Source organism: Oryx dammah, unplaced genomic scaffold, assembly GCF_014754425.2.
Source record: "Oryx dammah isolate SB20612 unplaced genomic scaffold, SCBI_Odam_1.1 HiC_scaffold_23, whole genome shotgun sequence".
Taxonomy (NCBI): domain Eukaryota; kingdom Metazoa; phylum Chordata; class Mammalia; order Artiodactyla; family Bovidae; genus Oryx; species Oryx dammah.
The window spans coordinates 104,495,841-104,506,229 of NW_024070207.1; positions in this window are offsets into that span (position 1 = coordinate 104,495,841).

Here is a 10,389-nt window from a genome sequence, read left to right on the forward strand (position 1 = left end):
CCATGAATCCCAGCACGCCAGGCCTCCCTGTCCATCACCAACTCCCGGAGTTCACTCAGATTCATCGAGTAAGTGATGCCATCCAGCCATCTCATCCTCTGTCGTCCCCTTCTCCTCCTGCCCCCAATCCCTCCCAGCATCAGAGTCTTTTCCAATGAGTCAACTCTTCGCATGAGGTGGCCAAAGTACTGGAGTTTCAGCTTTAGCATCATTTTAAAGGCATGAGTAAAAAACTCCATCACCTCCATTAACCAAGGTTTCCAGTCCAGGAGCACGGTGTTTATCTCCCAATTCAGAGGACCCTCATTAATATTAGGTGTAATAAAATTTTGTCACAGTTGGCCAATAGCCAACTTCCTATTAGCCAATCCCAACACATGTAACAGTCAGACGTAGTTAAACATAGGCAAATAAATCCAAAGACCTGGGACCTTAACGTAGTGTTCGTGGCTCTAACCCAATTGTGGAATACCTCAGCAGCTCTAACCTCTTGCGCTGGCACTGTCCCCTTAGGAAGGTCCCTAACCAACCCCTCATCCTAGCCTCTGGATTTTATCCAGATGGAAGAAACTCCACTAGGCGGGACCCTAACCCACAGTGTTATTGTCATTGTTCAGTTGCTCAGATGTGTCTGACTCTTTGCCACCCCATAGACTATAACATGCCAGGCTTCCCTGTCCTTCACTATCTCCTGGGCTTTGCTCAAACTCATTTCCATTGAGTCGGTGATGCCATCCAACAGTCCAGTCCTCTCTAACCCACAGTCCTGATGAGATTATTAGACTTCAGGCACATTCTAACTACATATAGCACATTTAGCTATAGGAACATTATAATGAGGTTACTCACTCCAAAGATATATGATCCAGGAGCTATTCCTTTTCTTAAAAGTGAAAGGAGCCAAAGAAGCCCACGGAGCCCAGAGTGCCATGGCTAAGAAACAGGAACCTGAAAGCCAACTTTCTAGACAAACTCAGTCGAGGTGGCCACTCAGGGTTGGTGCTGAGAACCACCAGGGGCTACAGTGCACCAACCAGATGGTCACAAATCCTAAATCTCAACTAGGCTGCCCAAACTCACTGAACATGGGCTCACTGACAGATGCGCACAGAAGCCAATACTTATGGCAAGAGCTTTTGAGAAAAGAGCTTTACTGCAAGGCCGACCAAAGCAGGAGGCAAGGTATCAAATCTCTGTTCAATCCAGCAGCCTGGGTGAAATCTAAGGGGTCACGGGAATTTCTAACTTGGAAGCTAATTGGCTAGTCTTCAATTAGCCCATTTCAGCTACTCAGGTTACAGGAAGCCAGGCTTTCCTTATTGAAGGACTTCTCATTTTGCAATGGCCCTTGGGGCAACATTTGTATTCTCTGAGTTCCCCAGATTGAGGATCTTGGCTCCAGGGTCATCGTGAGGTCATGCGTTCCTTCCTGGACACATGCAATTCTTTCTTGTAAAATGACTCAAGGTGTGATTAATCAACAATATTTTTGAGAAGGCAAAAGCAGTTTAAGCTGGTCAATTGTTTCACATGCTGTTTCACTAGCCTCCTGAACTCCAGCACATTCACCAAACTCCAAGACAAAGAAAATCACAGTGAATTAAAATGTTGCCTAGCAAGGACAATCATGTAACAGTCACACCACAGGATGTAAGGTAGAATGTGCTTGAGGTAGACTCTTTCCCAGTTGGAAACAACTCAAAGTTCTTAGAATTTTTGTCATTGACCAGTATCTTCTCTGGAAGGAAATGGCACCCCACTCCAGTACTCTTGCCTGGAAAATCCCATGGATGGAGGAGCCTGGTAGGCTGCAGTCCATGAGGTCGCTAGGAGTCAGACACGACTGAGCAACTTCACTTTCACTTTTCACTTTCATGCACTGGAGAAGGAAATGGCAATCCACTCCAGTGTTCTTGCCTGGAGAATCCCAAGGATGGGGGAGCCTGGTGGGCTGCCATCTCTGGGGTCGCACAGAGTCGGACATGACTGAAGCAACTTAGCAGCATCAGCAGCAGCAGTATCTTCCCTCCTAGCTACCTTTTCATCTAAATAACCAATATTTCCACGTATTTAAGTACCAACAAAAAATCTAGAACTTGCCTAGAATTTGCCCAATTACACACAAGATAAAAATAATTGAGTACTTTCTTTTTTCTTTTTTTTTTTAATTTATTTATTTTAATTGGTCTCTGGCTCCCTCAATCCAGGGTAAAGGTCACCAGTGCAGGAGTCTTTGGACTCTCTGAGCCCCTCCATCTGAGAATCTGACCATGCCCACCACTCCCACTGTATCTCTAGCCCACAAGACAACTTCAATGAAAATGACTGCTCACTGAAGGCTCTGCATTTTCCTAAGGCTCCAAACCTAGCCATTGTATTAAAAAACAGAGATATAATTTTGCTGACAAAGGTCCCTATAGTCAAATCTATGGTTTTTCCAGTAGTCATGTACAAATGTGAGAGTTGGACTATAAAGAAAGCTGTGTTGAAGAATTGATGCTTTCTAACTGTGGTCTTGGAGAAGACTCTTGAGAGTCCCTTGGACCATCCTCAAGGAATCAACCCTGAATATTCATTGGAAGGACTGATGCTGAAGTTGAAGCTCCAATACTTTGGCCACCTGATGTAAAGAGCCAACTCACTGGAAAAGACCCTGATGCTGGGAAAGAAAGATTTGGGGTAGGAGGAGAAAGGGACAGCAGAGGACAAGATGGTTCAATGGCATCACTGACAATGCACTTGAGTTTCAGAAAACTCCGGGAGATAGTGAAGGGCAGGGAGGCCTGGTGAGCTGCAGTCCATGGGGTCACAAAGAGTGGGACATGACTTAATAACTGAACAACAACAAGGCTCCAAACTGCCTCACCACAGGCCATTTACACTTGCTTTCAACTCCAAGTGCTTGCCCTCCTTACCCCTGCTTTTGACTTGTTCTTTCAGCAGTCCCCAACCTTTTTGGCACCAGGGACTGGTTTTGTAGAAGACAATTTTTCCATAGACTGGGAATGGGGGATGGTTTGGGGATAATTCAAGCACATTACATTTATTGTGAATTTTATTTCTAATATAAATGCCGCTGCTGATTTCAAAGGAGGTACTGGTTGGAGGCCTGAGGTTTGGAGACCCCTGCTTTTGCTCATAGAGAGTATCTCACCATCTTTTCATATAATAGTACCTCCTAGGCTCTAAAATTCAATGGACAGGGGCTAGATCTTGTTTTGGAGGTTGCTGTTGTTCCAGTTTTTTAAAAAGCATCCACAGTAAGCCTACCATAAAGCTCATTCTCAGAACTTCCCTGTTGGTCCAGTGTTTAAGACTCCCTGCTCCCAATGCAGGGGGCATGGGTGGGTTCGATCCCTGGTTGGGGATGGTCCAGCATGCTTCACAGCCAAGAGAAAAAAAAAAGAGCTCGTTCTCAAATAATAACTGGGAAATAAACAAGAGAATAAGCATGTGGCCTAATCCATTAGAATTTATCTTACATTCCTAAATAATATAAGCAAATACAAGCATATAACTTTAATTTTAGAAGAAAAAGCACAAGAAGGAGTTAGGTAAACCAAAAATTAACAATCTTTTCATTATTTATACTCTTTCTTTCAGCCTTTATTGATTAAATATAAAGTGCCTACTGTACACTTTGCATTATGCTCAGGCTACAACCCCAAATAAGACCAAATATCTGCTCTTTAAAAAAAAAACACTTTATTGAGATATGATTATCATACAAAAAAGCTGTACTCATTTAATGTATACAACTCGATGTTTGGAAATAAATACACACGTCTGAACCACCACTACAATCTATGCCATAAACGTGTCCATTACCTCCAAAAGTTTCCTCCTACACTCTTTAGTGATTTACTCATTTATTTTTGTGGAGGTGAGGAGGAGCAAGGAAAATTAACATAACATCTATCCTTTTAGCAAAACTTTAAGTATCCAGTATGGAATTGTTAACTATAGGCTCTATGCTACACATTACATTTCTAGAAATTATTCATCTTGTATAACTGAAAATCTGTGTCCTTTGACAATCACTTCCTCATTATGCCTCCTCCCAGGCCCTGGCAATCACCAACCTACCCTGCTTCTATCAGTTTGCCTGTTTTAGATTCCTCATTTAAGTGGTATCATGTATTTGTCATTCTGTGTCTGGCTTATTTCACTTAGCACAATGTCTTCTAGGTCATCTCTGTTATTGCAAGTCAAAAAGTTTCCTTCTTTTTAAGGTTGAGTAATACTCCATTATAAGCTTCCCAGGTAAATAATCCACCTGCCAAGGCAGGACACACAGGAGACTCAGGTTTAATCCCTAGATTGGGAAGATCCCCTAGAGGAGGAAGTAGCAACCCACTCTAGGACTCTTGCCTGGAAAATCCCATGGTCAGAGGAACTTGGCAGGCTACATTCCATGGGGTTGAAAAAGAGTCAGACACAACTGAGTGACTGAGGACACACACATGGGGTTAAAAAAGAGTCAGACACAACTGAGTGACTGAGGACACACACACACACACACACACCACTCCATTTTATACATATATATATAGTAAATAATGAATTCATCAAAGGACATTTAGGCTGTTTCCCTGTATTATTGTGATTAATGCTGCAACAAATATGGGAAAGCTGATATCTCTTGGAGAGTCTAATTTTAACTCCTTTGGATAGATACCCAGAAGTGGATTTGCTGAATCATATCATAATTCGATTTTTAATTTTTTGAGAAACCTCAATACTGTTTTCCACAGTGGTTTCACCCATTGACATTCTCATTAACAGTATAAAAGAGTTCTGTTTTCTAAATGCTTGTACTTACTCAGCTTACTCTCTACTGGAGAGAGAGCAAAACAATCAACTTGTCAAATTATTGTTGTGGTAAAAACATTTAACATCAAATCTACTCTCAAACTTTTAAGCACGCAATACAGTACTGTTAAATATAGGCACAATGTTGCACAGCAGATGTCTGGAATTTATTCAATGAATAACTGAAACATTATATCAAGTGAAGAGCAACTGCCCATTTCTCCCTCCCCTGGCCCTTCTGTGTTTCTGTGTGTTTAAACCCTTTCAGTTCAGTTCAGTCACTCAGTCGTGTCTGACTCTTTGCGACCCCATGAATCGCAGCACGCCAGGCCTCCCTGTCCATCACCAACTCCCGGAGTTCACCCAGATTCACCTCCATCGAGTCCGTGATGCCATCCAGCCATCTCATCCTCTGTCGTCCCCTTCTCCTCCTGCCCCCAATCCCTCCCAGCATCAGAGTCTTTTCCAATGAGTCAACTCTTCGCATGAGGTGGCCAAGGTACTGGAGTTTCAGCTTTAGCATCATTCCTTCCAAAGAAATCCCAGGGTTGATCTCCTTCAGAATGGACTGGTTGGATCTCCTTGCAGTCCAAGGGACTCTCAAGAGTCTTCTCCAACACCACAGTTCAAAAGCATCAATTCTTTGGCGCTCAGCCTTCTTCACAGTCCAACTCTCACATCCATACATGACTACTGGAAAAACCTTTAGATACCTCATATAAGTGAAACCATGCAGCATTTGTCCTTCTGAGACTGGTTTATTTCATTTAGAATAATATCCCTGTGGTCTCTCCATGTTGTCCCATATAACAAGATTTCTTTAATTTTTAAGGTGAAATCATACCCCATTATCTGTGTCTACCACATGTTCTTTATCCATTTACCTGTTGGTAGATTTGGGGTTGTTACCGTATCTTGGCTATTGTAAATAATGGTGCCATGAACACAGGAGTGAAGATGTCTCTTTGAGATACTGACTTCACTTCCTTTGGATGTACAATTGACCCTTGAACCATGTGGAGTTTAGAAGCACCAACTCCCATGCAGTCAAAATCCCTGTGTAATTTTGATTCTGCCCAAACTTAACTAACAATAACCTACTGTTGACTGGAAGCCTTACTGATAAACAGTCAATGCATATTTTGTATGCTATAAGTATTTTCTTCTGTATTCTTACAATAAAGTAAGCTAGAGAAAAAATGTTATTAAGAAAATCATAAGAGAAAATATATTCACAGTACTGTATTTATCAACATTGTAAGTTTACAGCATCCATTTATAAGAAAAATTGGCTGTAAGTACCGACATCTATATTGTCTTATATGACACAAAGGACTATACATACAAGACACTAAACATCAAACATGTAAAAGTAATATGAAAAGAAATTCATATTTATTTACAGGTATAATGATTCATGCTTTGATAATGAGGAAGCAGCAATATGACTGCTTTATAGTAGCCTAGTGTAATCGATAGGATTGCTTCATGGTAGCCGAGCATATACAGTAATGAATGAAGAGCTAAAACTTTTTATAGCATACACGATTATGGTAATACTTATAATAGAGTACTGAAAACCTTGTTACTTTAAGAGAAAACACTTACCTGTGATGACAGGCTGATAGGCAGTTTATCTATTTACAAGAGAGAGGTGGGACAGTGTGCAATAATACTAAAGTTATAAAGCAAGAATAAAATGAAACATTATTAACTTTATATTAAATATCACTAACCTTCTGTCTATGCAATGGTAGGCTATCCATTTCAATACAAGTCTTGCACGCAATGTTCTACATGATGAGTACTTAGCTGGTGGTGATGATGAAGATGGTGACACAGAAACATCTCATACAGTCCTTGCCTACAGTTATTAGCTCTTAGCACAAAGACACTCACACATACTCAACAGATAAGATTATTCCCTGTATGGCACAATGAGTATTTACTACTCATTGAGTGGAAGTGGATCGTCATGAACGTCTTCATTCCTGGCACCTTCTTGCTGAGTAGGCTGAAGAGGAGGAGGACAAAGAGGAGGGCTTGACCTTGCTGAGTGGCAGAGATGGAAGAGCAGAGGAGGTGGAAGGGGAGGCAGGGGAAGCAGGCACACTCAGGGTACCTTCATGGAAATACATTGTAATTTCTGTCTGAAGATTTTGCTTTTGCATGTCTCTAAAAATGTTTCTGTGCATTATCAGTCCTCCTTCCACTGTTGGCTTTCATTTCAGTGCCTTTATCATAGAAGGGTCCATGCCATACAAGAGTCAAAGCAGTCTTGAGTACTCTGAACACTTTTGCCAGATTGTCTAATGTCAATTTGTTTTCTGGCACTGCTTCTTCTATGTCTTATTCTTCATCATCCAGCTCTGGTTTGGAACGAATCATGTCCATCAAGTTGTATTCTGTTAATTTCTCTGCTGTAACGTCTATTAGCCCTTGGATTGTTCCAAGATCCATATTTTGGGACTCTTCACCCCCTCCCACCTTTTCATGCTATATCCACAGTCTCTTTCATGATTTCCTTGACTGACTGTCACAAATCCTATGAAGGCATACACAACACCTGGACAGTTTTCTTTAGCAGGAATTTATTGTTTGGGCTTTCATGGGCTTTGTGTGTGTGTGTGTGTGTGTGACAACAATCGCATCTTCAGTCGTGTAATCCTTCCAGACTTCATGATGTTCTATCAGGGTTCTCTTCCATAGCATTGACAATCATTTCCATAGAGTACCACGTTGTAATGACCCTTAAAGGTCCCCTTGACCCTCTGACCTATAGGCTGACTTAGACATGTGTTTAGGGGAAAGGAGACACTTTGACACCTTCAATGTTGACCTCACAGGGTTCTGGGTGGCCAAGGCATTGTCCGATATCAGAAGAATTTTAAAAGGCAGGCAGTAACCGGCAAGGTACTTCCTGAATTCAGGGATGAAGCACTGATGACACCAATCCCCCCAAAGGTTCCTGCTGTCTGGCCTTCTCGTTGTACAACCAAAAGACTGACAGGTGGTGTTTATCGTTTCCCTTGAAGGCTCAGGGTTAGCAGCTCTATAGCCAAGGGGAGTCCTGATCATTTGCACAAAAACCTGATGGCATTTGCACAAAATCATAGAATTAGCCTATCTCATTCTGTCTCAAATCCTGGAGTTCACTTCCCTTCCTTACCAATGCATGTACTTTGTGGCATTTCCCCCAGAATAGGGCACTTTCATCTGCATTAAAACCTGTCCAGACAGATCTGTTTTCTCAGTGATTTTCTTTTCTAAAATTTTCCTGGTGTACAGTTGATTTGCAATGTTGTGTTAGTTGCAGGTGTACTGCAAAGTGATTCAGTGATATATGTACGTATATCCATTCTTTTAAAGAATCTTTTGTCATATAAGTTGTCACAGAATATTGAGTTTCCTGCTCTATACAGTAGGTCCTTGTTGGCCATCTACCTTATATACAGTATGTGTATATGTTCATCCCAAGCTTCAGATTTATTGCTCCCTGCCCCATTTGCTCTTTGGTAACCATAAGTTCTTTTTTAATACCTGTTCAGTCTGTTTCTATTTTTTAAATATGTTCCTTTGTATCATTGGTTAAAATTATATTCCACATCTGAGTGATATTTGTCTAACTTCACTTAACATGAAAATCTCAACAATGTCCATTGTCTCCACTTTTATTCAACATGATTTTAGAAGCCCCAGCTGTGGCAATCAGAGTAGAGAAGATATAAAAGGAATCCAAGTTGAAAAAGAAGTAAAACTCGCACTGTTTGCAGATGACATGATATTATCGCATCGTGACAAATGGACGGGGAAACGATGGAAACAGTGAGAGACTTTATTATTTTTGGCCTCCAAAATCACTGCAGATGATGACTGCAGCCATGAAATTAAAAGATGCTTGCTCCTTGGAAGAAAAGCTTTGATCAACCTAGACAGCCACAGGACTGAAAAGGTCAGTTTTCATTCCAAATCCCAAAGAAAGGCAATGCCAAAGAATGCTCAAACTACCACACAGTTGCACTCATCTCACACACTAGTAAAGTAATGCTCAAAATTATCCAAGCCAGGCTTCAACAATATGGGAACCATGAACTTCCAGATGTTCAAGCTGGTTTTAGAAAAGGCAGAGGAATCAGAGATCAAATGGCCAGCATCCATTGGATTATCAAAAAAGCAAGAGAGTTCCAGAAAAACATCTATTTCTGCTTTATTGACTATGCCAAAGCCTTTGACTGTGTGAATCACCACAAACTGTGGGAAATTCTGAAAGAGATGGGAATAGCAGACCACCTGACCTGCCTCTTGAGAAATCTGTATGCAGGTCAGGAAGCAACAGTCAGAGCTGGACATGGAACAACAGACTGGTTCCAAATAGGGAAAGGAGTATGTCATCTTGGAATGGTGGCAGCCATGACTGCAGACCCAAAGTGTGGTACACAACAGGTAATTCAATTTTTTTCATATAATGTCATGACTTCTGTTTCTTGAGAGCACTTCCAGCACCACTAGCGGCACTTCCTATGAGTTTAATGGTGCTATTCAAGGTTTACGGTATCGTACTAAACACAGTGAGAAATACCTGAGAACCACTGGTGATCATTTTTTTTGAGATCACAGTTTACTACAGAAACTGCTCATTAGAGATGAATAGTGCTATTCATGGTCCATAAGTGTGTGTGTGTCTGTGTTTGTGTGCACAACTTTTGATAAATTTAACCTTTTCATATTTGTGTATATTTTATGGCAGTAAGTGATAAAATAGACTAGTATCTATATAAATTTTATGCATTCATGACACCTTTTCCTTAATTTTTTATATTTCTAGGGTATGCGAGTCAGCTGTGAGTTTTTTTCAGGTTATCGCAAATCTCAGAATAGTTTTCCCATGTATTTATTGAAAAAAAATCATCTATAAGTGGCCTTGCACGTTCAGTCTCGTGTTGTTCAAGGGTCGACTGCATACAAGGAAGTGGCGATGCTGAGTCGTACGATAGCTACAGTTGTGATTTTCTGAGGAGCCTCCACACTGTTTTCCATAGTGGCTGTGCCAATTTATATTCCCAGCAACTGTGGGCAAAGGTTCCCTTTTCTCAACACCCTTGCCAACACTTCTTAGCACTTGCCTTTTTGATAATAGCTCTCCCAACAGGTATGAGATGATCTGTTATTGTGGTCTGGATTACCATCTCACTGATGATTAGTGATGCTGAGCCCCTTTCACATAGCTGTTGGCCATTTCTATGTCTTCCTTAGAAATAGTTAGGTTCTTTGCTCATTTTTTAGTTATTTTTAGTTAAGTAGTCTGTAATTGAGTTCTATGAGTTCCTTTTATAATATAGATATTAACTTATCAGATATATGGCTTGCAAACTTTTTCTATTTCACCTTTCCATTTTATTGATTGTTTCCATTGCTCTAGAGAATCTTTTAAATTTGATGTAGCCCCACTGATTTTTCTTTTTCTTGTCTGTGTTTCTGTTGTGAAATTAAAAACAAAAAAATACAAAACATTGCCATGACCAAAGACAAGGAGCTTTCCCCTATGTTTTCTTCTGAGAATTTTATGATTTCTGGCCT